Raw genomic sequence first — 25,975 nt, 5'->3', positions numbered from 1 at the left:
CTGTCATAAATAGTCTATTTCTGACAGTTCTATGACATTCCCTCCATACAGCGGTTGAAACATTGTATCTATTTTTTTCCATAAATGACATTCTGCAAATACACTTAGAGGAGCGCTGCAGATACACTTTTTGCCAGCTTGGAATTAATCTTATTTTCATCCTACTTCTTCTTCATCTTCTTCTTCTTCATCCTCATCCTCATAAGAAGAAGAAGAGGATGAGGATGAGGATGAAGAAGAAGAAGAAGAAGTAGGATGAAAATAAGAATAATTCCAAGCCGGCAAAAAGTGTATCTGCAGCGCTCCTCTAAGTGTATCTGCAGAATGTCATTTATGGAAAAAAATAGATACAATGTTTCAACCGCTGTATGGAGTGAATGTTCCATAACTGTCAGAAATAGACTATTTATGACAGTTCTGGGACATTCACTCCATACAGCAGTTGAAACCGCTGTATGGAGGGAATGTCATAGAACTGTCAGAAATAGACTATTTCTGACAGTTCTGGGACACTCACTCCATACAGCGGTTGAAACATTGTATCTATTTGTTTCCATTTGTTTTCATCTCCAAGGGCATTTAAATTAAAGGTACAGTGTTCTGCACTAATTTAAAGGCTCTCTGAAGCCTAGAAACCCTTTTAATAAGTTAAATTCGTAGCGAATTAATTCGCATCGAATCGAATTTCATACTGGAATTCGCCGAATCAGCCGAATCGAATTTTTGAGAAATTCGCTCATCTCTAATTATGACAGTCTGAAAGCTAAAAAATGGCCCAGACTAGAAGGGGGTGAAAGTGTCCATACTTGAGGTGGTTAAAGACCACTAGCATTAATGTATATAGCTATGCTAAAGCTACGTCAGAATTTTTTTTCTCCCCATTCTGAAAGCAGTCAACATTTCCCACAATGTGTTCAAGCTTGATCTGCCACATCAAGACAAGAGAGTACAAGTTTGAAAGAAATGGAAAGCAGCAGGACTGATCATTTACTTGTATTAATGGGAAAGATTTCTATTAGCAGCAACCAATCAGCAAATGCCTTGCTGGGGTAACTTTACTATTGCAGGTTACACAATAGAGGCCTTTGTTGCTATGGTTTAGTATGATTTTTGCACCTAAGTACAGGTCAGTTAATAATCTTTGCTGCCTGCGCACATTTATGAATAGCAGACTGGTATTTCTCATTAAATATAAAGAAATGCAACTAAGCACAAAGGGATATGTACTCTAACAGGAACGTAATTCAAAACTGTGCCAGCTTTGAAAGTACTGTTGTAATTTTATTTAAAAAATAACTTTGTTGATTAACAGTCTCACTGAGCAGAACATGTGAAATAGCGAACAATGAAAGGAATTAACAGACATAGATGGAGCTAAATCAGTCAATTGAGAATTTTGTAAAGAATTCTCTATGGGCTATAATACAGTCTGCCTAATCTTTATTGTATGTGGTGCTGAACAAGAAGCAGAAGTGCACAGACAAACTTTTCCCTTTCATTCACAAGAAACTCAATGTGCAGAATTACTGAAGCTCCTCTCGCAGCCCTGGAACTTTAAAGGAAGGCACAATTTGTTTTTAAATTAAAACGACTGGATTCATTTTTCTTTTGAACTAAAAAAAAAGCAAGGGGGGAAAAAGGAATGTACCATACTGACCACTAGACAATGTTGACAATTGCTTTTAAAAATAATTGGTTTACTTTCAAAACCAGACTTCACTGCAAACTTTAAGGACGACCGTAGCTATCTGCGCTAAAGCATAAATGGAGAATTTGTAAGACAGATGCTATGTAGCAATGCCTGTTCTTCATCTAAAGACATATAATTCTACATGTTTTAAATACAAAAGCTTAATTCTCATATTTTGTCCCATCTGCCCACAGTTAGAACATTGCAGAACAGTATATATTCTCAACAAAAGCTTCTCCATTGCTGGTAACACAATAGATTGCACAGTCTTAGGTGACAGATGTGCATGCTATTACAAGCATACTGTAGACAGAAATGTGTGAAAAGATCTTTCCCTTTGTGACATTCTATTTTTGTTTATCCCGATAACTATGACACAAAAAGTTGAATATTTTAAAACAGGAACACATCATGCTCTAGCTTTCTCAAGGAAATAATCCAATTCTTAAATATCAAATTACATATGTATATATATTGGCAAACAACAAGAGAAAATTCAGAGTGTCATGCTGTTGAATTCCTATCGTCTTCACTTCTTTGTACGTGTAGTGTACATCTCTGAATGCTAGTGCAGTTCATGGTAAAAACAAAATAAGTACCTGTCTAGTATTCATACAGATACATACAATATTCAGTATATTCTAAATATATTACATTTAGTGGCCTGTACACTGACATCTCCAGTGACTCTAATACAGTGATCAGTGCTAATAAAAAGTACTGACACTGTAATAATGATACTGGGCAGGATGGGGTTAACATTTGGTCGATCAAAGGGCTAACTGTGTGTTATGGATTGATTTAACTGTGTACTGTGTAGTGTTTTACTAGGGGATGTGCTGGTTTATATCTCCCTGCTTTGAAGAGAAATAAAAACCAACATGTCCCCACTGACAAGAGAGAGATCTGTGTTGTTTATACTCACAGATCTCTCTGCTGTCAGCTGCTCTGCCAATCTCCTGGTCCTGGCCATGAATCGCTGACTGGAACCCAGTGATTGACACCTACAGGAGACCAATAACAGCACGGGTAGAACGGTGTGCATGCCCCCCACCCGAAAATGCAGAATCATGTATATATACATGACTTTGCACAGACTGGCATTCAGTAAGTATATATATTTTAGGCCACTTTCACTCAAGCAGTCCTATCAGGTTCTCCTGTCTGTTTTTCAGGCGGACCCAATTGAACCTTCCATTCACCTCTATGGCGCAGTGGGTGTAAATGGACATGTGTCCATTCACACATGTCTACATCCAATTCGATCGACTGTGATTGTCCCCAATCACCACCACCCACTCACAGCATCTCTAATCACCGCCACACCACTCAAAGTCCCTGATCACTGCCACATCCGTCATATCGTCCCTGACCACCGCCATACTAGCCATATTGTCCCTGATCACCGCCACACCAGACATTTTGTCCCCAGTCACTGCCCACCAGTCATATTGTACCTGATCAATGCCACACCAGTTACAATTTCCCTGATCACTGCCACACCAGTCATATTTTCCCTAATCACCAACACACCACTTACAGTGTCCCTGATCACAGTAAATGGACCATTTTTTGGGGGGGCTTTCACTGTCCTGGTGCTCCAAGGCCTCCAAAAAATGTGATAGGTAGTCAGAAATTAGATGCCCCTTGAAAGCCCAAATGTGCTCCTTGGATTTTGGACTCCTCTGTAAAAAAAGTTTCACACATGTAGTATCCCCATACTCAGGATACATAGCACGGGCCTCAAAATTTCCACTTGCCTGCTGGCATCTGACCAGTGGAAATAACATGGGGTCCAGATACTGGGTTTGACTCCACCCTCCAGCACTGGGGCAGCACTGGGGCAGCTTAGCTATTGTGGACTCACTCCTATGTAACACCCCCAAAGCAGAGCCTGCTGCGAGGAGAAAGGCAGTGATTAAGCAGGACTAAGGGAAGGGGGGTGTGGCCAGCCTCCGATGATCAAACGCAGCCACGCCTCCTGCCTCTGGATGATGGAAAGTTAATTGCAGTCTTTTTGAAACTGGGCGGCATCAGGAGAAAATGTAGATGTGTTAGGAAGGAGGAAATGGGAAGTGGCAAGGACCAGCACTAGAAGATAAAAAGACCTCGTCTTCTGAGCTGGAGATGACATCTTACACACAATGTTTACACAGCTTCTAAAGGAGTGACTTTGTAAGCATCTCCTCCAAATCTGCTCCTCTTATCTATCCACTCCTTAACTCACTTAAGCTTTGCATAAGGCCAGCCACTGCTCCCAGCACAGGGATCCAGTTAACCCTTGATACACCATACAGGTTTACAGGTTCAAACACAGCAATATACTTCAACCTTTATTGAATGTTGGTCCTTCTGTACTCTGCCACAATCTGCTTCAATACTTACTCGCTAACTCCTGAAAATGCATGTACTATCTGCTTGCACCTCTGCACATTGCCACAATTTCTTTCTCTTTAATCTATATGCCAGAATGCACCAATAAGCTGTGTGACATCTATTTTGACCATTCCTGGTTGAAACTCTAAGCCACAAAAAAGGGGTTGGGTGGGGCAACTGGTGGCAAGTAAATCTTAAGGCCTGGCTAGTAGCTCAGGACTTGACATTTTAAGCTCTGACATAGCAGACGTGTTTTGGGGTGTAATTATAAGTATGCCTCTGCTGTGTGGGAAAATAGCTTGTTAAAATCACAACTTTGTGAAGCAAATAAATTATTTAATTTCCTAATTTTCTAAATAATGTGACAAAAAAATTACAACTTAAAAAAACTCTCCATGTCTCTTACTAAATAGCTTGGACTGTCTTCTTTCCAAAAAGGGGTCATTTGGGAGGGTATTTGTACTGTCTGGCATTTTAGGGCCTCATGAAATGAGATAGGCCATCCGTACATCAGGAAATATATATCCCATAGTTTGTAGACTAAATCTTTCACACAAACTAAACAATATACACTAATTTGGGTTATTTTTACCATAGAAATGTAGCAAAATACATTTTGGCCTTAATGTTGGAAGAAAGATTATTTATTTGCAAAATTTTATAACAGAAACACTGTTTTTTTTCAACATTTTTGGTATTTTTTCGCTTTCACAGTGTTGATTAAACAACACCAAAATAAAGCTCTATTTGTCTAAAAAAAATTAATTTCAGTGTTCCATGACTAAGTAATTATCATTCAAAGCGTGACAGCACTGAAAGCTGAAAATTGGCCTAGGCAGGAAAGGGATGAAAGTGTCCAGTTCTGAGGTGGTTAAAAGACAATTTTGGTTTATTTATTGGTGTAACAGCTGTCTTGACTTGGAGACAACCAAAGGATCCCATGATAAATTCAATGAGCAATCCCAGGCAACAGGCAAAGTCAGTCAGTGAAGAGACTATGGGGTTAATGTACTAAAGTAGGAGAGTGCAAAATCTGGTGCAGCTCTGCATAGAAACCAATCATCTTCCAGTTTTCTTTGTCAAAGCTTAGCAGAACAAGCTGAAGTTAGATATTGATTGGGGTGCCATACACAGCTGCACCCGATTTTGCAGTTTGCAGTTTTAGTAAATCAACCCCTATGCTATCCAGTAAGCTTAGCAACTATGCTAAAGTTCTAAAGTCTACTCATTTAAAGGAAAATGCTCTAAGGGAAAATATCATGGGTTTCACTCTTTTAAAAAATTTAAAGTTTGAACATTTTCAAATAGATTACATAAAAAACATAGTTAATGACAAAGAATCCTTGAAATGGAATTCCAGTATAACATAACTAGCCTTTAAAATGTCTCCTCCCCCTAATACCTATGCTAACTAACCAGTTTAAAAAAGATGCCTTTACTTACCTATTTTCAGCCCACTCTGATCCAAACAAGTGAAACTCTGTGTCAGCCATCGGTAGCTGTAGGGGAGAGGGGAGAACGCTCAACAACAGCTGATAAAAGCCTGGAGCAGTGATATCACCCATAATCTCCTATGGCCCCTCCATTGCCAGCACTTCCTGCTCTCCCCTGCAGCTGCCGCTGGCTGACACAGGGTAACTGGATCACACGGCTGTACCAGAGAGGCTTAAAAATAGGTAGGTACATACACCTTTTTTTACACAAGTTAGTCAGCATAGGCATTAGGAGGGGGCAGGAAGAATTTTTAAAGCTATTCAATTTAAGATGAAGTTTAAACTACTGTAGTTCATCTTAAGAGAGTGCACAACAGGAGCAGCTTGACTCATGGAGACATTTCTGGCTTGGCTGTTGTGTTTTTTTTCTGAATGCGTGTCTCACGTTGAGCTATTAAGATCTGTAAACAACATTTTTTTACAACCTGCGATGAGTCACACATACGATAATATCTAAAACAGAACCTAAAGCTGTAGGGTAACTACATATTATTCCAAATTATTATTCCATTTCTACTTGACTAAAAAAAAAGAAATTATTTTTTTAATTTGTAATTTTTGTCCTAACCATAAGAACAAACATTGATTTATACAGATCCACTATATATTCCCTTTAGATGGAGTATTAGAATACTCTACAGCCAGATTTCACACAGCTCATACATTTTGAGTGTTTCTGCTTCCAGAAAAAAATGCTGTGCAACGTTCTCTGTCTCTTTACTTGATGCATGATTGATCAGATTGTAATCTCTAGGACATGTTTAAAATGCCTAGGAGGTTTGAATCTGTTCAGTGACTGCAAGGAATGTCTAGCTACTGATATTTTGATAAACCATGCTTTCTGTATAGGAGAAACAAACAGGAGCCTGAACTTGGTTTGTTTGTGACTATTTCTTCTGCATTACAAAAGATAAGCAAGAGGATTTCCCACAGCACCAGATTGCTGAAAAAGAGTATGGGCTGGACTGGTGTATTACCAGGATGAAAAACTGAAGTGGTGAGGAGGTAGGATATCAAGTTATCTGTATTTCTTGTGTGCATTTCAAGGCTTGGTAGGGCAGACTCAGTGGTCCACTTGGTCTTTTTTTCTGATGTCACTCTTCTATGTTTCAATGTTTCTCTGACTTAATTCTTGATTCTGACCAAAGTGCATGTTTAACATCTAGCCCAACGTTGCCTAATTAACTATTTCACCAACAATGAGCCTGTTTCCTCATTTATACCTAAAGTCTAAATATAGAAATCAGCAGTGGATTAATTGTATTGTGGACTCTGGGCCATCTTCAAATCATGCCCCCTCTTCTTTAATGCAGTCAAACATAAGGGCCAGTGTACACAGATATCTGTGTTTTGCTTCTGACATGGGCTTGTGAAACAGTTTTTCAGGATTTAGAACACAGTGTTTGCAAATTACTCTTATGATTGTGGTAGAAATAGTCTAATGGTTTATAAAAACAGAAATTGGCTTACTTTGAAGCAAACTGAACTACAAACTACCATGCCACTGTTAGCCATATAAAAACATGTTATTTAAAGGCATACACTTTTTTTGCAGAGAATTTTGAATTTTGCAAAAGAAAAATCACATCACCAGGTTCACCTTTTTTGATGGTTCGTGCCTATTTAAAACACATTTGTATATACGAATTTGGGAGGTGGGGTAGTGTATTCACTCCTTTGAATATTTTAGCATAACAAAGTAAAGTTAGCCTGGCAAAAAAAATTTGAAAAAGTGCTTTGATTGCTTATATTATGTAATATTCATATTTACTTTTAAATGACACAACACATAAAGAAAATATGTAAAAAAAAAATATACAGTACACTCCCTATAAAATTATGTTGTGTTATTCATATAATAAGTCTGAAAAAGTCATATTGGTCAAGCTAATGTCATAGTATTGCCTAATGCTTCTCTCTCTGAATAGATGAAAGGGTACAGGTTTGACCAAACTTCTCTGAGCAATTCTGCATCCAGAGTATTCTACATGTACCATGATTACAAGATGTAACAAGACGATTACAAGACGTACCAAGTTACAAGATTAGTCCATAGATGTAAATGTGGATGTTTCCTATACTTCTTGATTGCTAGTTGCTTGGATGTGAATATACTGAGCAAGGAAGCTTCATCTTAATTCATCATGCCAAGGGAGTATATTATGATTATTACAGGTACTTGTATGGCACCATCAGTTTACACAGCTCTTTACACATATATTATTCATTCCTATCAGTCCCTTCCCTCAAGAAGCTTACAATCTAAGATCCCTACCTCACATTCATACATAAACTAGGGCCAATTTAGACAAGAACCAATTAACCTAACTACGTGTCTTTGGATTGTGGGAGGAAACCCATGCAGGTACAGGGAGAACATGCAAACTCAATGCAGGTAGTGCCATGGTTTGGATTTGAATCAACGACCATAGTGCTGCTAGGTGGAAGTGCTAATCACTTAGTCACTGTGCTGTCCACACTGTACACAAAGTAATTTTATGTTTTTTTGAGACAGATAAAGCTTTTCTTTTTTTTCTAAACATACGAAAAAAGACCCAATATTTTGAATGAAAAAACTTTTCTTAGTTTCTGTTTGGAAATTTTGCAAATAAGTACTTTTTATTCTTCACTGATGGACAGCGCAGTAGTTAGCAAGTTATAATTGCAAAAAATGCCTAAATGGAATTATCAAGAAATCATTATCCATATTTATTTGTATATATTTGTTAGGAATGGGTACAGCACAGAATAAGTAGTGTCCCATTGTTATACTTTGTTAAACAGTTTTACTAAATCTCATATTAGGCTCAGGAAATACTACTGGGTTATTTCAAAACATAAAAATATTGCAGCATACACTTTATCAGTTACTTTACCAATAACCCATTTAGGGAAATTTTATGCTCAGTGTCACGTAACAGTGCAACGTTATATACTGCTGGAGGAGATACAATCTGCTAAAACTCCAATTTGCTACATATTTTCTTCTTACATAACCTGTCAAATATTTCATCCAGGTTTATCTCTGTTTTTCCTCTCTATTAACGAATCCCTTTTAGGCACCAAGTGTGGTGTGTAGCACTTTTCTTTCCAGGCATTGAAGTCTATCTATCAAATCATGACTGGAGAGGATGCTAAAATACCAGAGAGGATGGCTAACTTTCACTTCAGTGGCTGAATTACAGTCTGTCCAGGGAGAGTAATCTTACTTCCCAGCAGCAGGTATCACAGACAAGGAATATAAAACGCTAAAGCATGTTTCTGAAGAAGTGGGGTAAAGCATCATAAATTATACATTATATATTCTGTAATGCCAAAACATTGCATTTTCTACTATGCTATTACAAGTTTTTGTTTAGTCTTTTTGACCATGTCTCTACCGCAGAATAGACTAATATAGTTTCTGAAAAATAAATGTACTTAAATCTCTAAATTCTGATAGATTCTACACATTTGTTGTACTTCTTACCTGCATGTTCATGGATGTCCCTCTGTAGTGAGGGTACTGTGTGACCATAACTACCATTGCCCTCTCTTTTTCTCTGGTTTTGCTGGTGTTGCATAACTTGTTTCTTTCAGTGGGGTAGATTACTAAAGGAGTATAGACTGCTCACTCTGCAAAGTAGAAGTAATTTACTTTTCCTATAGTATAAATCACTCTGAACAGTGTGTATGGGGGGGGGAGCTCATGGAGGGGTAGGAGTCATTGTGGGGGAGATTACTAAAGGAGTATAGATTGCTCACTTTGAAAAGTAGAAGTAATTTACATTCTCTATAATATAAACCATTCTGAACAGTGTGTGTGTGTGTGGGGGGGGGGTTTGGGCACATGGAGGGGGAGGAGTCATTCTTCAAATTTACTAATTTGTTGGTATAAATTTCATCTTGAGCTATTCAATTCAGTAACATCTGAGCAGGTAAGACTAGTAGGACAAACAGGTTAGAAAAAAACTCCTATCTAAAAAACATAAGCAAAATCACACACTTTTGCAGTGAGTTAACCCGTGTTGCTTAAGGCTGCCCATTGATTTTGATGCAAATAATCAAGAGTAAAACCTACATCTGAGCCTACATCCCGTTGTGGCTTTGTGTTGCTATGCATTGAAGTTCACTGCCTGAATGCACTGGTACTGGATATCAGCAACTCCCAGCATCGGCACATGTTAGTTGAATGCAGCTTGTTTAGACACTTCCACACTGCAGAGATCACACTGCACTTCCTGAGGAGGTTTGTCCCTCACAGCTTCCCTCAAGGAAAATGTCATCCAGTGCCGCTCAACTGGCAGGTAGTATTCTGTCACGTGACTGTTCTGCCCCAGTGTGCTCAAGATTATGTCAATTTTTACAGGTTCCAATGCATACATGTCTGTGGCCCCAGTGAACACAGTAACAGCAACATGGCTGAGGCTGATTAGACCCTACAAACCAAAGAGCAGGACAAAGCAACCAAGTTGGGAAAGAGAGAAAGAGAAGGTGGCAGTGGCTGGTGCATGGACCCCCTACTCACCACACTGCACTTCATTGACCCCTTGTACCTGCAGAGGGACAAAGCCTGACCTTTCTCCAATTAAAGGGGCAGAAAACCAAACTGCCCAAATATGGCCAGTTTGTTTGCTCATTTGCAGCCTGGTTCGGGGATCTATTTTCAAGCTGGACCAGGAACTAATTCCTACTCCAGACCACTGCACTCTTGCTATTAGCCATATTATGCATTACATACTTGTGCCAAAGTGTCAGCAGTTGATAATTAGTAAATAGTCACTGATAGGGATGAGTGGACATGTTAGGACCAAATTTTGCTTATTCAGAGGTGAATGGCAGAACTACATGAATGTTCGGCCAAACCAAACCCCAGGCTTCTCCGGAAAGTGGTTAAAAATGCCCCCCCCCAAAAAAAAATTCATACCAGAACCTTCACAGGGATCCCCTGTGGAGTAATTGACTATATATGACCATGTACATTGAATTTTTTAGCATTTAGCATCCAAAACAACAATGAAGAAAAAAAAAGAAAAAAGACAAAACAGTACCTTTCATAAACATATCTCACTAATGCATGTAAGATAATTAACAAAGTATGACAGTTCTATTCCAAATGCCAGAACACAAAGTTAAACCGCATATCATAGCATTATATAAAAAAAAAACCCAGAAAAACAGAAAAAAAGTACAGCAATAAAAAAATAAAGAGCTCTAAAAACACATCTCCTTGAGTAGTAATACAAATATAATATCATAAAAAATTAGGTAACAGAATAAATCAGCAATGGATAAACAGCAAGTCAGGGGGACCATAATTTATAGAATTTTTGTACACAACACAAATCTTGGTATTTTAATTTTTCTCTTTTTAGAGTTTTTTAATCATATTATGCTGTTGAAGAAATATTAGTGGGATAGGGGACAACCATTTTTCAGCTATTAGTTTTTGAGCTAAAAAAAAGTAAACCTATGACCATTATTGTAAGCATTGGGTTAACATGTCTTTTGATATAATATTTAGAAGTGTAATCTTAGGATCCATAGGTAAACTAATATAACCATGTCATTATTCATACCAAATGTAGAGGTCCAGTATCGAAATAGCTTCTGACATCTCCAAAGCATGTGTGTCAGTGTAACCACATTGCTTATACACCTGGGACAATTAGGAGATGGTGCACTCCCCACAGGTGTAAATTCTGTGGAGTATATTAAACTCTGTGTACTACAATTGAGTAAGCTTTTGAGATGGAGATAAGGAAATTAGGGAAATAGTCTCAAGTGCTTCTTTCATGGGGGGGGCGTCTTATTTTTAAGCCCCCCTCACCTGCAGACCCCTTGCACTTATGGCACCCACCTCATGAGTGCAAGTGGCCTGATATGGTTTGGCTGCATGCTAAATCCCCCCTTTCCTTTCCTGCCAGGCTACATGGTCTGGTATGGATTTTACGGAGGAGCTCATTTTTTTAAATTTTTGCTTTTGAGAATTAAGAATTTGTTTGTTGTCTGATATACATTTTTAAGTCTGATATATAATTTGGGAGAGAACCCCACACCATGTTTTTTTCTGGTATAGACTGGTATAGATGGAGGGAATCCCCAGTTGCTTTTCTTTACAAACAGAAGGAAGTATCTAGGAGCTGTCATTTACTAGCAATTTAAACTGCATTTTGTTTTCTTTGTAATTGTCAGCTTTGCTGCAGTAGGTTGTATACATAGTACTGATGCACCACTTCACAGGCAGGCTAAGAGCATCCCCCAGACATGTTATTTAAAAGAATTATGCCTCACTTTAGGTATATTTAAGATTTCCTCTTCTTGGCAAGCATAATTTAAACAAAAAAAAGTTTGCTTTAGTACTTGTTGTATAGGGCAGTGCCCAGCCCTCCATATCATGTGTTTGACAATCCATTAATCTAGAAAATTGGCATTTTGACTTCTAGGATTTGGCTCCGATGGGGTTTGGATTCAAAACATTCATGGACACCATACCTTCAGTAATATTTGGAGAACCTTCCCTGAATTGAATGTAGAAATAAAGGCAGGACTGTTTTTTTTTTTACATTTTGGACAAAGTAAGGGAGGGTTATGACCCCTGTCATTTTTTTACCCTCTGTGTCACATTGGGGAGATTTCCCTTCACTTTCTGGCTCATAGCCAAAACAAAAAGTGAAAGGGATTCTTTTGTTGCCACTAGGGTCATGAGAACTAGTGTCACTTTGTAAGATTTCCTATCTATTCCTGTTCTAGTGACAACCCATGACTTGGGATTTTCTTTCACTTTAGCTTTTCCTTTCTACAATAACAGTAAACAGGAAAAATAGAGAGGGTGAATCTCACATTTCTAATCCCTCTCCACTCTATCCGAAATTAAAAAAAATAAAAGCTTTGCCTTTAGTTATACTTGAACACAGGTATCTTCGGCTCATCACTAGTACGTTGTATTAAATTTACTAGTGTAAATTTGTAGCCTATGTAATAAAAGTAAATTTAAAAAAAAATAATAGTGCTGAATGTTGTACCTGTCTTTTATACAATTGCTTACAGCGCAATAATTAGGGCATATTATGAGGGTACAAGGACTGTAGCATATGTGTATCATTTATACAATGAGTAGACTGTTTGACTTTTTCCACAAACATCATTCAATACAGTTCCCCTGCATGCCTCAGGGGTAGAGGGGTGAGTACCTATAAATATTCTCTAACAAAAAAATTCCTGCAAAGAATCAAAATTATTTTTTTATTAATATTTATAATTCTCTACATTTCTCTATTGCTCCTTTTTCCTGCTGCCGATGCTACAGAATCACATCAACCAGGGTAGTTTATGGTATGCATGTTTTTAACTGCCAGGGCCAGGAAATGTGAAGAACAAAATTGGGCTGATTTACTAAAGAAGTAGAGTATGTTTATTTTAGAGTACATTTTCTCCTTACAGCTTGTTAATCAGCAAAACTTTTCTTTGCACTTGATTGGGTATTCTTTGCAAAGTGAATTTACACTTTGTTTAACAGCATGCATTGTGATAAGTGAAATTAATTTTGAAAGAGAACATGCTCTTCCCCTTTAGTAAATTAGGTTTTCTGTGCCTGGTAATGCAACCCACTTACTATCACTGGCTTACAATTGGACACTAATGGTGCCGGTATGTATGTTGATGCTGCCATTGTGTATTAACACATGTGGATTGATCAATAAGATACACAGACATCTTAGATAACGTTGTTGGAAAAAAAATATCCATCTTCATTATCATAGTGAATATACAGTGAAGGAAATAAGTATTTGATCCCCTGCTGATTTTGAATGTTTGCCCACTCACAAAGAAATGATCAGTCTAAAAATCGAATGGTAGGTGTATTGTAACACTGAGAGACAGAATAGCAACAAGAAATTCAAAAGAAATGCATGTCTAACAAATGATGCACTGATTAGCATGTTCATGAGGGAAATAAGTATTTTATCCCCTTCAGAAAACATGACTTAGTACTTAGTGGCAAATCCCTTGTTGGCAATCACAGAGGTCAGACATTTCCTGTAGTTGGCCACCAGGTTTGCACACATCAGGGATTTTGACCCACTCCTCTTGACAGATCCTCTCCAAGTCATTAAGGTTTTGTGGCTAACGTTTGGCAACTCAAACTTTCAGCTCCCTCCACAGATTTTCAGTCGGATTAAGGTCTGGAGTCTGGCTAGGCCACTCCAGGACCTTAATGTGCTTCTTCTTGAACCACTTCTTTGTTGCCTTGGCTGTGTGTTTTGGGTCATTGTCATGCTAGAACACCCATCCACGACCCACTTTCAATGCCCTGGCTGAGAGAAGAAGGTTCTCACCCAAGATTTGATGGTTCATTGCCCCATCCATCGTCCCTTTGATGTGGTGCAGTTGTACTGTCCCCTTAGCAGTAAAAACACTGAGTTGGGATGGTGTTCTTGGAGTCATAGGCAGCATTCCTCCTCCTCCAAACACGGCAAGTTGAGTTGATGCCAAAGAGCTCGATTTTTGTCTCATCTCACCACAACACGTTCAACCAGTCCTGTTCTGTGTCATTCAGATGTTCATTGGAAAACTTCAGATGGGCCTGGACATGTGCTTTCTTGAGCAGCGGGACCTTGCAGGCACTGCAGGATTTCAATCCTTGGTGACTGTGGTTCCAGCTGCCTGGAGATCATTAACAAGATCCTCACGTGTAGTTCTGTAGTTCTGGGATGATTCCTCACTGTTCTCATGATCATTGACACTCCACGAGGTGAGATCTTGCATGGTGCACCAGACCTAGGGAGACTGACAGTTGTTTTTTGTTTCTTCCATTTACACCTACAATTCGATTTTTAGACTGATCATTTCTTTGTGAGTGAGCAAACATTCAAATTCAGCAGGGGATCAAATACTTATTTCCTTCACTGTATGGTATGAAATGCATTAACTAACAATCTTATTTCCCAGGCTATACTAGTTAATCTTTAGTAATGATACATAATTAAAAACCACTCCACACCACACGCATATATTTCAAGTGGGAACTATGGATATGGTCTGTGTACCATTTGGAAGGACTATAGAGGCTTGAAAGTCTACCTTGTTTGTTAAAGTATTTGGAAAGCCCAGACATCTCGCTTCTCAAATAATTCATTGCTATCTTTTGACCCATAACATCAAGATTTGTGATGAAAAACTGTGTGCACTTCCTAGAGGTAGTGTGAGTTGGACAATTATACCTTAAAGTGGTAGTAAATTTTGCTTTATGACCTGTAACTACAGGTAAGACTATAATAAACTGTGTGTCTACCCTGACTGTGGATCTTATTTTATTTTATTTCAGGTACTTATATAGCACTGTCAATTTACACAGCGCTTTACATACATATATTGTACATTCAGTCCCTAACCCTCAAGGGGCGTACAATCTAAGGTCCCTAACTAACATTCATACATACACATACTAGGGACAATTTAGACAGGAGCCAATTAACCTACCAGCATGTCTTTGGAGTATCGGAGGAAACCCACGCAGTCACAGGAAGAACATGCAAACTCCAGGCAGGTGATGCTGGGGTTGGGATTCGAACCTGCGACCCTAGTACTTCCGGGCTGATGTGCTAACCATTTAGCCACTGTGCTGCCCCAACATATTTGTTCATAAATGTATACTTAAAGTAAATGTATACTTAAAGAGGTTGTAAAGTCTCCTTAAAAAATGGTCCCCCTGTGTTCTGTAGGTACAATGAATGTCTCCTAAATGCGCACCCTTAAGATATTCACATTTGTAGCGGCTTGTGACGTCACCAGAGCATTCATACTGAGCTCTGAATGGACGGCACACTCGAGTGTGCTGTCTATTCAAACTGTTGTATCACGATCATGACTCCTGTATCCAGCCATTCAAACAGCCAGAGTGTGCTAAACCAGTTGGAAGACTGGGTGAAGATGGAAGCCCTGTCAGTGGTGACTGCACACCACTGGAGGAATCCACTTTACAGGCAAGTCTGTCATAATGTGCTAGTAAGTGGTGCTAGTAGCACATTATGACATCAACCTGCAGGGGGACCTTTTCTTTAAGGAGGCTTTACTACCTCTTTAGGTATACATTTATGAACAAATATGTTTATTACATGGCTAAGGGTAAATTGTATCTAATTGTAGATGATATGACTAGTTGCTACCTGCATATACAGTGCTCAGCATCAATGAGTGCACCCCTTTTGTAAAGTAAGATTTTAATCAATATTTCAATGAACACAAAATCAATTTACTACATTTTGACAAAACTGAGTTTTATAGAACATTTGTTTAGCTCATTACATGAAAGTAAAGGTTAATAATATAACTCAAATTAGTTGATGCAAAATGAATACACCCCACAAAAGACTCACCTGTAGTTAAATTCTTTTTAATTAGTATTTTGTTGTCTAAAATTTAGCTTTGCTCCTAAGACTTTTATTGGGGTGTATTCATTTTTGTAACATGGTTTTGAATGAATTTGTTAGGAAAAATACTTTTTTGTGTGTGTAAATTACCAAATCTTGTTTGCAATCAATGGCTCACATTTGTTGGACTATTTTGTAGTATAGTGTCCCATAGAAGAATGATTCTGAAAGGAAAGGAAAGTTTTTCTGACAAATCTGTTGGGGTGTACTCATGTATGCTGAGCACTGTACATGAGATGAGTGTAAATATACATTTCTGTATATACATATTTTAGATGGATTATTTGCACCTGGCAGCTGGAGATCTAAGTTTGTTTTTTTCCCCAGTGCGACAGAGCTACCCTCAATGTTTTGCTGAGAAAAGCTTTTGTTGTTGAAGCCCAGCTCTAGCCCAAACTTTTTTTTTTCTTTTTAGTTCTTTTTCTAGAGAGAAGGGCTAGAGTTTTTTGTCTTTTTTTTATTGCTACCAAGTACCCCCTAAAGATTTTTCCTATCACTTCGGGTCCTTTGGATAACCTGTCATCCGAACAGCATATGATCATAAAATGAGAGTGCCAATCCACAGGTGTGTGTCCAGAATAAATGTTAGTCTTTGCTGCTTTCAGCAAAAATTGATCAGTGTGTTTTGGGTTTTAGAGGCCCCCATCATCAGGGCTTTAATGTTTTTGAGCTGAATTTTGGGCTGATTTGAGCAGCAAGGATTATAACAGCTGGAATAGATGATTTGTAGCCTCTCTTCCTCACTGCACAATTATTATTTCATTATTTTTTGAAGGACCAGAGGGTCCTGAAAGATTAGAGAGCTGCATATCAACCCACACCCACATCTATTATAAATTCAACACTCTTCCCCACCAGAATATATTCCTTAAAATCCTGACATACAGTAGATTTCAACCCTTCTCTACTCAACTAAAAATGTTTTTGTTGCTGTGTTCCTGGTGTAGAGATTCTCCCTTGCTTGTAATTTTGTCTGACAATCTTCAAATAGAAAAAAGTGGTAGCGAGGAAATCAACCTAAAAGAAATATAGAGTAAATGGCTGGAGCTGGAGTAATGTGCATCACAACACACACAAGTGTTTAAATTATATGCATCAGTTTAGAGTTGAGACCCACACTTGTTTTATAACTTACATTTTTCATAAACCAACACAGTACATCATTCCTTAAATGTAATTTATAGTGCTTTGTGCATATTTTTAATTTAATTCTTTATTGAGTTCATGACTAAAAAAGTTTTTATCCACTAAATATGAAGCACTTTGTATGCAATATACCCACCACCCATACTCAGTAGCAATGGAGGGGATTTACTAAGACTGGTGCACACAGAATCTGGTACAGCTGTGCATGGTAGCCAATCAGCTTCTAAATTCAGCTTGTTCATTCAACATTAAAAGAACTTTATTGGTATGAACAGCGGGTACAAAGAAAAAGAGGGAAAGAACGTGGTATGTCAATAACACATGCTGCGGCAATAGGAAATTACATTTTTTGTAACAAGGAGCATTTCCAGAAAACATGTGGAATGACAACAGATTAGACAGCAAACATAACATAGATAAAAAATCATAGCAAAGTGCACTAATATTAAGTGTCTGGGGGTAGAGTATTACAAAATTCAGTGAGGGAGTGGAGGCGGGGAATCCCAACCACGAATATTGCCTTTACATCAGGTTGCATAGGTGGCAGGCGTAGCAAGCCATCTATCCCATATTTTGTTGCACTTCATGGGGCATCCTCTGTGGATATAGATAAGTGTCTTATATGGAAGAGCTGAGTTAACTTCAATCAACCATGCCTGGAGGGTAGGGACAGTTGTCTGCATCCTGTGGCATGCAACTAGTTTTTGGCACTGAATAGGGATTCACATAAGAGTGTAACGAGGAATCTGTCCTTGGGCAGATCTGGGAGAAGACCAAGAAGACTCACTCTGGGATCTAATTGTAGAGGTGAGCCCATGTGATCATGGAGGAACTTGATTTGTTCCCAATACATCTGAATAACTGGACAGGACCATATGAGGTGGAAAAAGGTGTCAGGATCCCTGAGGAATCGAGGGCAAAGAGGGCTATGCTCGGGATGAAATCTAGAGACCCAATGTGGGATAAAGATATGCTCGATGTAGTATATAGAGCTGAGTAAGTCTGTCGGGGAGTCTTGGTGAAGCCAGCTTGATGCCCTCCAATATCTCATCCCAGATCTTTGTTTTCAATGGCCCAATATCTGGTTCCCATTGGGATTTGGCCCCCTCCGCTATGTTAGTTATTGTGGGAGTGCGCAGAGCAGTGTATAAAACCAAAATCAGCTTGGTAGGTTTGGACCCAAGCACTACATCTACCAATGTTAGGGCTTGAAGTAGAGGAGCTGGCTCTAGAAATTGGGTCCTCAAGGTGTGGCAGAGCTGTAAATATCTAAATAGCATATGGTTAGGGAGATCAAATTCCTCTTTTAAGGTTTGGAATGGCTTGGGCCCAGTGGGCACAACCACCTGTTGGAGATATATGATTCCCCTAGAAGACCAGATCTCAGGGTTAGGGATAGTGAGAAGTTCAGGCAGCCTAGGGTTGAGCCAAAAGGGAACATATGAGTGATAAGAGGGGGCATTCACACAACAAAGAGCTAGCTCCCAGATACGTTTGTGGTGATGTGCTATTGTGTTGTGAGCCCGCTGTTCTGCAACATCACCTGTAGGGGGGAAAACAAGGTTAGACCGGCCTGCCCACACACCAGAGCCTGGTAACGAACGGTCAGTCTCCGATTTAGTTAGGTGAAAAAAATGGGAAAGCTGTGCCGCCATATAGTATGAATGAAAGTCTGGAAGGGCCCCCCATCGTAGTGGGATTCTTGAGTTTGAGCCAGGAGAGCTTGTGTCTGCCCAATCCCCAAATTAACTCGTAAGAATTCCTTCCAATGTTTTGAAGGTTTTCAGGGGTAACGGTAATGAGGAATGCCAGAGTATATAAAGGAATTTAAGCAGAAGGATCATTTTAACTAGGTTGATTCTTCCCATTACCCCCCAGTAGGAGTCTTGCCCATGATTGGATGCGTAAGGATAGTAAATAGTGAATCGATATTGAGCATGGGGTAATTTTGGAGCTCCCTGCTAACAGAAACTCCCAAATATTGGATAGTAGAAACTCAGGTGTCTAGGGGAAGGATCTGTGACTTACTCCAATGGACACGCAGCCCAGAGTGTGTTCCAAACTTGTCGATGACCTGTAAAGTGGTACTTAGAGAGGGGCCTGTTTTAGCCAGGTAAAGAAGCATATTATCTGCATACATTCCAACGCATTCCACCAAGGAGCCAACTCAGAGGCCCCTAATATTAGGGTGTTGTTTGAGCAGAGTGGCCAGGGGTTCTGCCACAAGCGCGTACAATAAGGGGGACAGGGGACAACCCTGACGGGTCCCACGGCCCAAGGGAAAAATGTCTGCTGTCCACCTGTTCTCGGCCACCCTGGCAACAGGGGAATAATACAGCAATTGCACCAATTTAATGAAATTATATACAAAACAAAACCCCTCCAGACACTTCCAGAGATAGCTCCACTCTACTGAGTCAAACGCTTTCACAGCGTCGAGGGTCACCACTGCCCTAGTACCGACTTCATCATGGGAGGCTTGTATATTCATGAATAAACAATGACTATTCATAGCAGTTTTTTCCCAGGCATAAATCCCATTTGATCGGGGGGTATTAAAGATAGAATAACTTGATTGAGATGTAAAGCCAAAATTTTAGCCAAGATCTTAATATTTACCTGTAAAAGGAAAATAGGGCGATATGATTCTGGATGGGAGGGGTTTAGGGATCACTATTATTAGGGCTTCATGCATAGAATCCAGCAGGGCACCCTCTGTAAAAATACTTTCATAGAGGTGCAGTAGTTCCGGAATCAGAACCTCTGAGTAGGTAGAACAGAAATCCAGTGGGAGTCCATCTCGGCTGAGATACTTTGCTGGGGCAAGGGTGGAGATAGCCGTGGGGATCTAGTCCACAGAGATAGGGGCCTCAAGGTCATTCCTCTGGGATACAGACAACAGTGGGAGAGATATATTTTGCAAAAATAAACCGGTTTCCTGAGTTGTGACTATCACCTGAGAAGAGTGTAAGGATTTATAGTACCTACAAAATTCCACGGCAGTCAGCATTGGGTCAGTGATACAGGTTCCTCTAGAGTTCGCAAGTGTTATGACCACTGGTGGTCTTAAATTCTGATGAGCCAAGCAGGCCAAGAGCTTACCAGCTCCCCCTGTTAAAAAATATGCTGTTGGGTAAAACAGAGTTGTTGCTTGGCTTTTACAAAGTGTAGTTGGTCAATGAGACGAGTGTGAGAGCATAACGCAAAAGAGTTTGAAGGGGAAGGGTCAGCATGGAAAGTATTAGTCAAGGAAGTCAGATGGTCGGTGGCCTGTTGTAAAGTGAGGTTAGAAGAAGCTTTCAGTCTATTGATGATACATGTTGATAGCACCATATCGGCATGTAATTTAAATGAGTTCCACACTGTTCCCACCAATGCCATGTTGCGATTGGCATTCAAGTAGTATTGTCAATCCCGATGGATGTCCTTGTGGTCTGTTAGAGCAGATAGCAAAAAGGGGTGCAACCGCCATGAGGGTGGTGGTGCTTGTGGGGCTAAACGAAGAGTGGCCTAGCATGGGCCATGGTCAGATAATATTCTCAAGTGGAGACCTGCATCTTCCAATAGAGGTAGCAAAATTGAGGACATCGGTATGAGATCTATACGGGACATGGTGGAATGAATCACCAAAAAACAAGAGAACATCTGTGTGTGGTGGTATCTATAATGCCAGGTTTCTGTCAGAGCAAAATCAGTGAACAAACGGCTAAGTCTGGTCGTCGTCGAGGTAGGGGGGTTCTGTCAAGGAGTGTACCATTGGGTGTTGAGCCATGAAAAGAAAACCCTCACTGACCACCACGGAATTATACGGGATTAAATAGGGACGACCATACAAGGTCACATGCATGAAAATGTATCTGCCAAGGGAGTCAATGCTAATTGAGATCAATTAAAATTGCACCATTTTAGTCACCAGCACAGACACTCCACGTGAATACTAAGTGTGTGTGGCATGGTATGCCCAGCCTATCCATGGGCGCTTTAAAGCCAGTTGGTGTTGCCCTGTGACATGTGTTTCGACCAACACTACTATGTCTGCCCGGTAAGCTTTAAGGCAGTTGAATATGGATGATTGCTTGAGTTTATCACGGATATTCCATTTAGCCATGAGGTGTTGTGTATCATGGATCAGTGGGTGGCCTGTAGCAGAATCCCCATGGCTGAAACATTAAGAAAATCCTGAGCATAGAGAGGTATATATAGTGCAAGTGCATGACATATTACATTGTACCAACAGTTCTGATAAATGCAAACTATAACAAACATAAGGACAAACCAAAACATTTCCCCTAACTCCCACCCTGCCCTCCTCCTCCCTAACTTGATGGGGGCATCTATCCCATAACAAACTATCATAAAACACAGTCCTAAGGGGATGAACTCTCGCTGGAGAGATGTGTGGGCAGTAGAGCACGAGATGCAAATGTCAACTTAAGGTAAGTTGTAGGAGAGTTGGTTAAATGTAAGAGTGTCTGCTCAATGGTACAAAGTCCAGGAAAATAGGCCCCCCATATGGAGAAGGAGGTTTTCCTCCCAGGAGAAAGTTGCATCCAATTTCAAATGGGAGAATCAGAGTCCCCATTGGACCCCTCAGTATTGGGGGAGGCATACTCACGAACTCCGTGAAATAGTAACGGGGTCAAGTGGGGCGACTGCGATGTCCATCCTGTTGGTTGAGTCAGGTTGAGGCCCTCTCCGGATGCTCGAAAAAGTGCACCTGATCTTCGCCCACCACCCAAAGGCAGGCAGGGAAAAGCATGGCATACTTCAAGTGTTTAGTGCAAAGGCACCGTTTGAGATCCATGAAGCGGGATCGGTGCTTTTGAATTTCAGCTGAGAAGTCAGGGAACACCGATATTCTTATGTTCTGGTAGGAGATGTTGCCTCTGTCTCTAGTCAGACGTAGTACAGTGTCGCGGTTCTTAAAATTAAGAAGTCTTGGAATGAAGGTTCAAGGAGGTGCACACTCCGGGGGCTGGTGGGCTGACATGCGATGCGCTCGTTCCACTACCAAGGTGGATGAGAAGGCCTCCCTGTTAAAAGTAGTAATGAGCAGGTTTTCCAGGAACGTGACCGGGTCCCGGCCATCTGAGCCCTCCTGGAGGCCAATAAAGCGGAGGTTACATTGTCGTGGGCCGGTTCTCCAGGTTGTCCTGTTTCTGAGCTAGCTGTTGCAACTGACGCTGCAAGGCCTCAGAGGTGTGACATAAAGGGTTGAGAGTATCCTCCGCTTGACTGATACAGGCCTCAGTCTCAGTGACTTGGTTGCGGAGTTTGTGCATATCTTATAAGAGATATTTCTGACTTCACCTCCTCTATTTTTGTCGTTAGTGTCACCTGGCACGAGGATATAGCCTCAAGCACCCTCACTGTGTCAGCAGTAGCAGAGTCTGAGGCAGAGGGGCGCCATCTTGCTCTGGTGGGCCCTGCTCCTGTCTCCGAAATTTGTCCAAAGAGAGTGTAGCGGAGGCAGCCTTCAGAATTTTAGGCCCCAGATCCAGATTCTCTAGTGTATCTCTAGTGTATTCATCATAAAACCCCAATTAACCCTATCAAAAGACTTCTCAGCATCTATTGACAGGAGTAAGGCCGGCAATTTCTCTCTTTTTACCTTTTGTAAGAGGAAAAATGATCTCAGATCATTATCTCTACCTTCTCTTCCAGGGATGAATCCCACCTGATCCAGATGTATCCACTCCGGCATCAGATCTTTTAGTCTGGTTGCCAACACTTTAGCGTACAATTTAGTATCGACATTTAATAGGGATATTGACCTATAGCTGGCACACTGTGCCTTTCCCTTCTTTAAGTATGATCGTTATATGGGCCTGCAGTGATTCCTCTCTCATTTCCAGCCCTTCTCCTATTGCGTTCATATAGCTACACATTTTAGGAACCAGAAAATCACAAAAAATTTTATAATAACCCATCATATATCCATCCGGTCCCAGGCTCTTTCCTTTAGCTGTATTTTTCAATGCCATATTACTGTAATTTCCTCTATAGTATTAGGTCTCTCTAGAGCTTCTAATTTTTCTCTCGTTATTCTTGGCAATTCCACCTCATTTAAATACTCTAGCCTCTTTTCCCTTATTTCCTCATCTTTTTTTGGGGGGGGGTCTCCAGAGCTTACTTTATAAAGCTGACTATAATATATTTGGAACCCTTTTAGCTATACCGAGGGAGGAGTATACCATTTCTCCATTATCATTCTTAATTTTTTCTATAAAATGTTTTTATTTCTTTTCCATTAATTTCCTAATCAAAAATTTTCCATGTCTATTCCCCCACCGATATCTTTCTTTTAAGGTCCCAATAAATACCCTTTTCGACTCTTGTTCCATAAGATCCTTGAGTTCTTCCCTTTTTATAACTACCTTCTGATACACATCCATACCTGTCTTCTTTTTATGCAACCATTCTAATTTATGGCCACAACCCTTACTTTTTTCTCTCGTTCTTTCTTTTCTTCTTCTCCCATTGAACTAAGTATTCCTCTAACATAGGCTTTATGAGTCTCCCAGACTGTGGCTGCTGATACATCTTCTGTCTCATTAAGCTCAAAGAATTGCCCTATCTCTTCCCCTAATCTTTTTTCTAACTCGAGATCTTGAATAAGCATCTCATTTAATCTCCAACATGGTAATTTATCTTGGTCCCCACTTACCCGGAGCCTCATTGCGACGGGAGCGTGATCTGATATAGATATAACCTTTATATTGGCACTAACCAATGACTCCAGTTGTCTATGTGCAATCATTATATAGTCAAATCTAGAATACGGTCCATGCATGGGAGCGAAGAATGTAATCTTTTTCTCTTGGATGCTTAACTCTCCAGGTGTCAATAAGTTGCCCTTGATAAAGTACTTTTTTTAGTGATTTTAAATTCTTCTCCCCCTCTCTCCTCGTACATGAAGACGCATCCAACTGAGGATCCACACACAGATTTAAGTCTCCAGCCACAACCAGGTTCCCCTTTTTAAATTCAGCAAGCTCTCTTAGCAATCCCATCAAGATTGCTGCTGGATTTTTATTAGGACAATAAATATTAGCCAATGTATATTCAGCTCCTTGTAGTTTCCCCTTCAGGAATAGAACCCTCTGGGTCCTCCTTTTTTTCTTCCAATATAAAACTCACATTCCTTGACAGACCAATCGCAACCCCTTTAGCGCTTTAAACTGGGGAGTCTGCATAGTACCATGTTACGTAAAGCTTCGAGTTTATCTTCACATTTGTATCGTGAGTTAGATGTGTCTCTTTGAGAAATACTACATCTATAGAATGTTGGTAGATTTCCCTAAGTATCTTATATCTTTTGGTAGGGGAGTTCAACCCTTTCACGTTCTAAGTCATACACTTCATATCATTCATTACTACTCTAATTTTCCTGCCCTACTACAGTTACTATCACCCAAAGGGAGAAAGAGAAAAGACAGATACAGACAATTTGTAAAGTGGCATTTCTCCCTTCCTCCCCTTCTACCATTCCCCCTATCCCCCCCTCCTCCCCTTCATCTATCCTCCCACACCACCCCTCCCACTCACCCAACCTACATTTCGACTTGGAATCTGACATGGTAACTGCCCACTAGTGATTCCTATCTTGGGGTGAAGCTGAAACCGTGTGTGCCCTCCCATCCTCTGGGTTGATGTCATCCCCAGGTTGGGACTGGCAGCATACCTAACCCTCGGACTGCCTCGCCCTCTCCACTACTATCTCCACAACCCCTCCATCTCCTCTCCCCATGACACGTCTCGGGGGAAAGAGATGTGGGGAGTATGGGGACCATGACCTGGCTGGCGAGCGCCAAGGGGAGGAGAAATGGAAGGGAAAAAAAAGAACAACACACACTTATTCCAATTTTCCTCATGCCCCCCCCCCCCCCCCGCTCGCACGGGATGTCTCCCTACTTTTTTTTCCCTAAGTACTCCGTGCCAACCTCCCGAGCCCTGCCCACCTCTTTCTCTAAACCCCTCTGACCATCTTTCAAGGTCCATTTTTTGTAAGTCTAATTTCTCAAAGAAGTCATTAAATTCTTCTGGAAATCTCAACCTCTCCAATCTTCCATCTTTCCATCCAATTAGGCATGCAGAAAAGCCTCAGTTATATCAGACTTTTTTCTCTTTCATATGTTCCAGCAGTGGTGTCAGAGATCTCCTTCTAGCCAATGTCTCTGGGGAGATATCAGTGAAAATATTTAGGGTTGTTTCTTCATATTTTATTTTGGTACGGTCTCAACCTTTTCCATATTAGCTCAATATCTCTGTAATGGTGAAATCGGACAATCACATCTCTGGGGCTGTCTACCGGTACTCCTTTTGGTTGTCTAACCCTATACACTCTTTCAATTTTCAATTTCTCTGTTACTGTTTTTCCCATAATTGGATTGCAGATTCTCTTCATTTTCTCCTGTAAATCTCCTTCCTGTCCCATTTCTCCTGGAAGACCTCTAATCCTTAGGTTTTTTCTTCTATTACTATTCTCTTGATCTTCTAACAAAAATAGAAACTTTCTATGTTATTTCCACATCTCCTCCATCTGGAATTACAATTAGTTCATTTGTTGTGCATGTCCCTCCGCATTCACTTCAATTTCTTCAATTCGAGTTAATATCTGACCCAGGTCAGTGTGAAGTGTCCCAATCTCATTTTTCATAGACAGCTCTAATTTCGCAAAGATTTTTGCCAGCCTTTTTTTTAGGAGTGTTTGTGACATGATTCCATGCTGATCATAATTCCTTGTTCTCCTACACTTTCCCTGTTTGTAAGTTCTTTACATTGAGTCTCCTCTAATGTCCCTAATGAAAATCTGGATTGACCTCCATCATATTTTTTTGATCTTTCAAAATGGTCCT

Source organism: Staurois parvus, unplaced genomic scaffold (assembly GCF_062004578.1).
Source record: "Staurois parvus isolate SC_StPar_1 unplaced genomic scaffold, SC_StPar_1.0 ptg000262l, whole genome shotgun sequence".
In the NCBI taxonomy this organism is placed as follows: Eukaryota; Metazoa; Chordata; class Amphibia; order Anura; family Ranidae; genus Staurois; species Staurois parvus.
The sequence above is the reverse complement of the archived record's forward strand: the minus strand, read 5'-3'. Positions refer to the sequence as shown.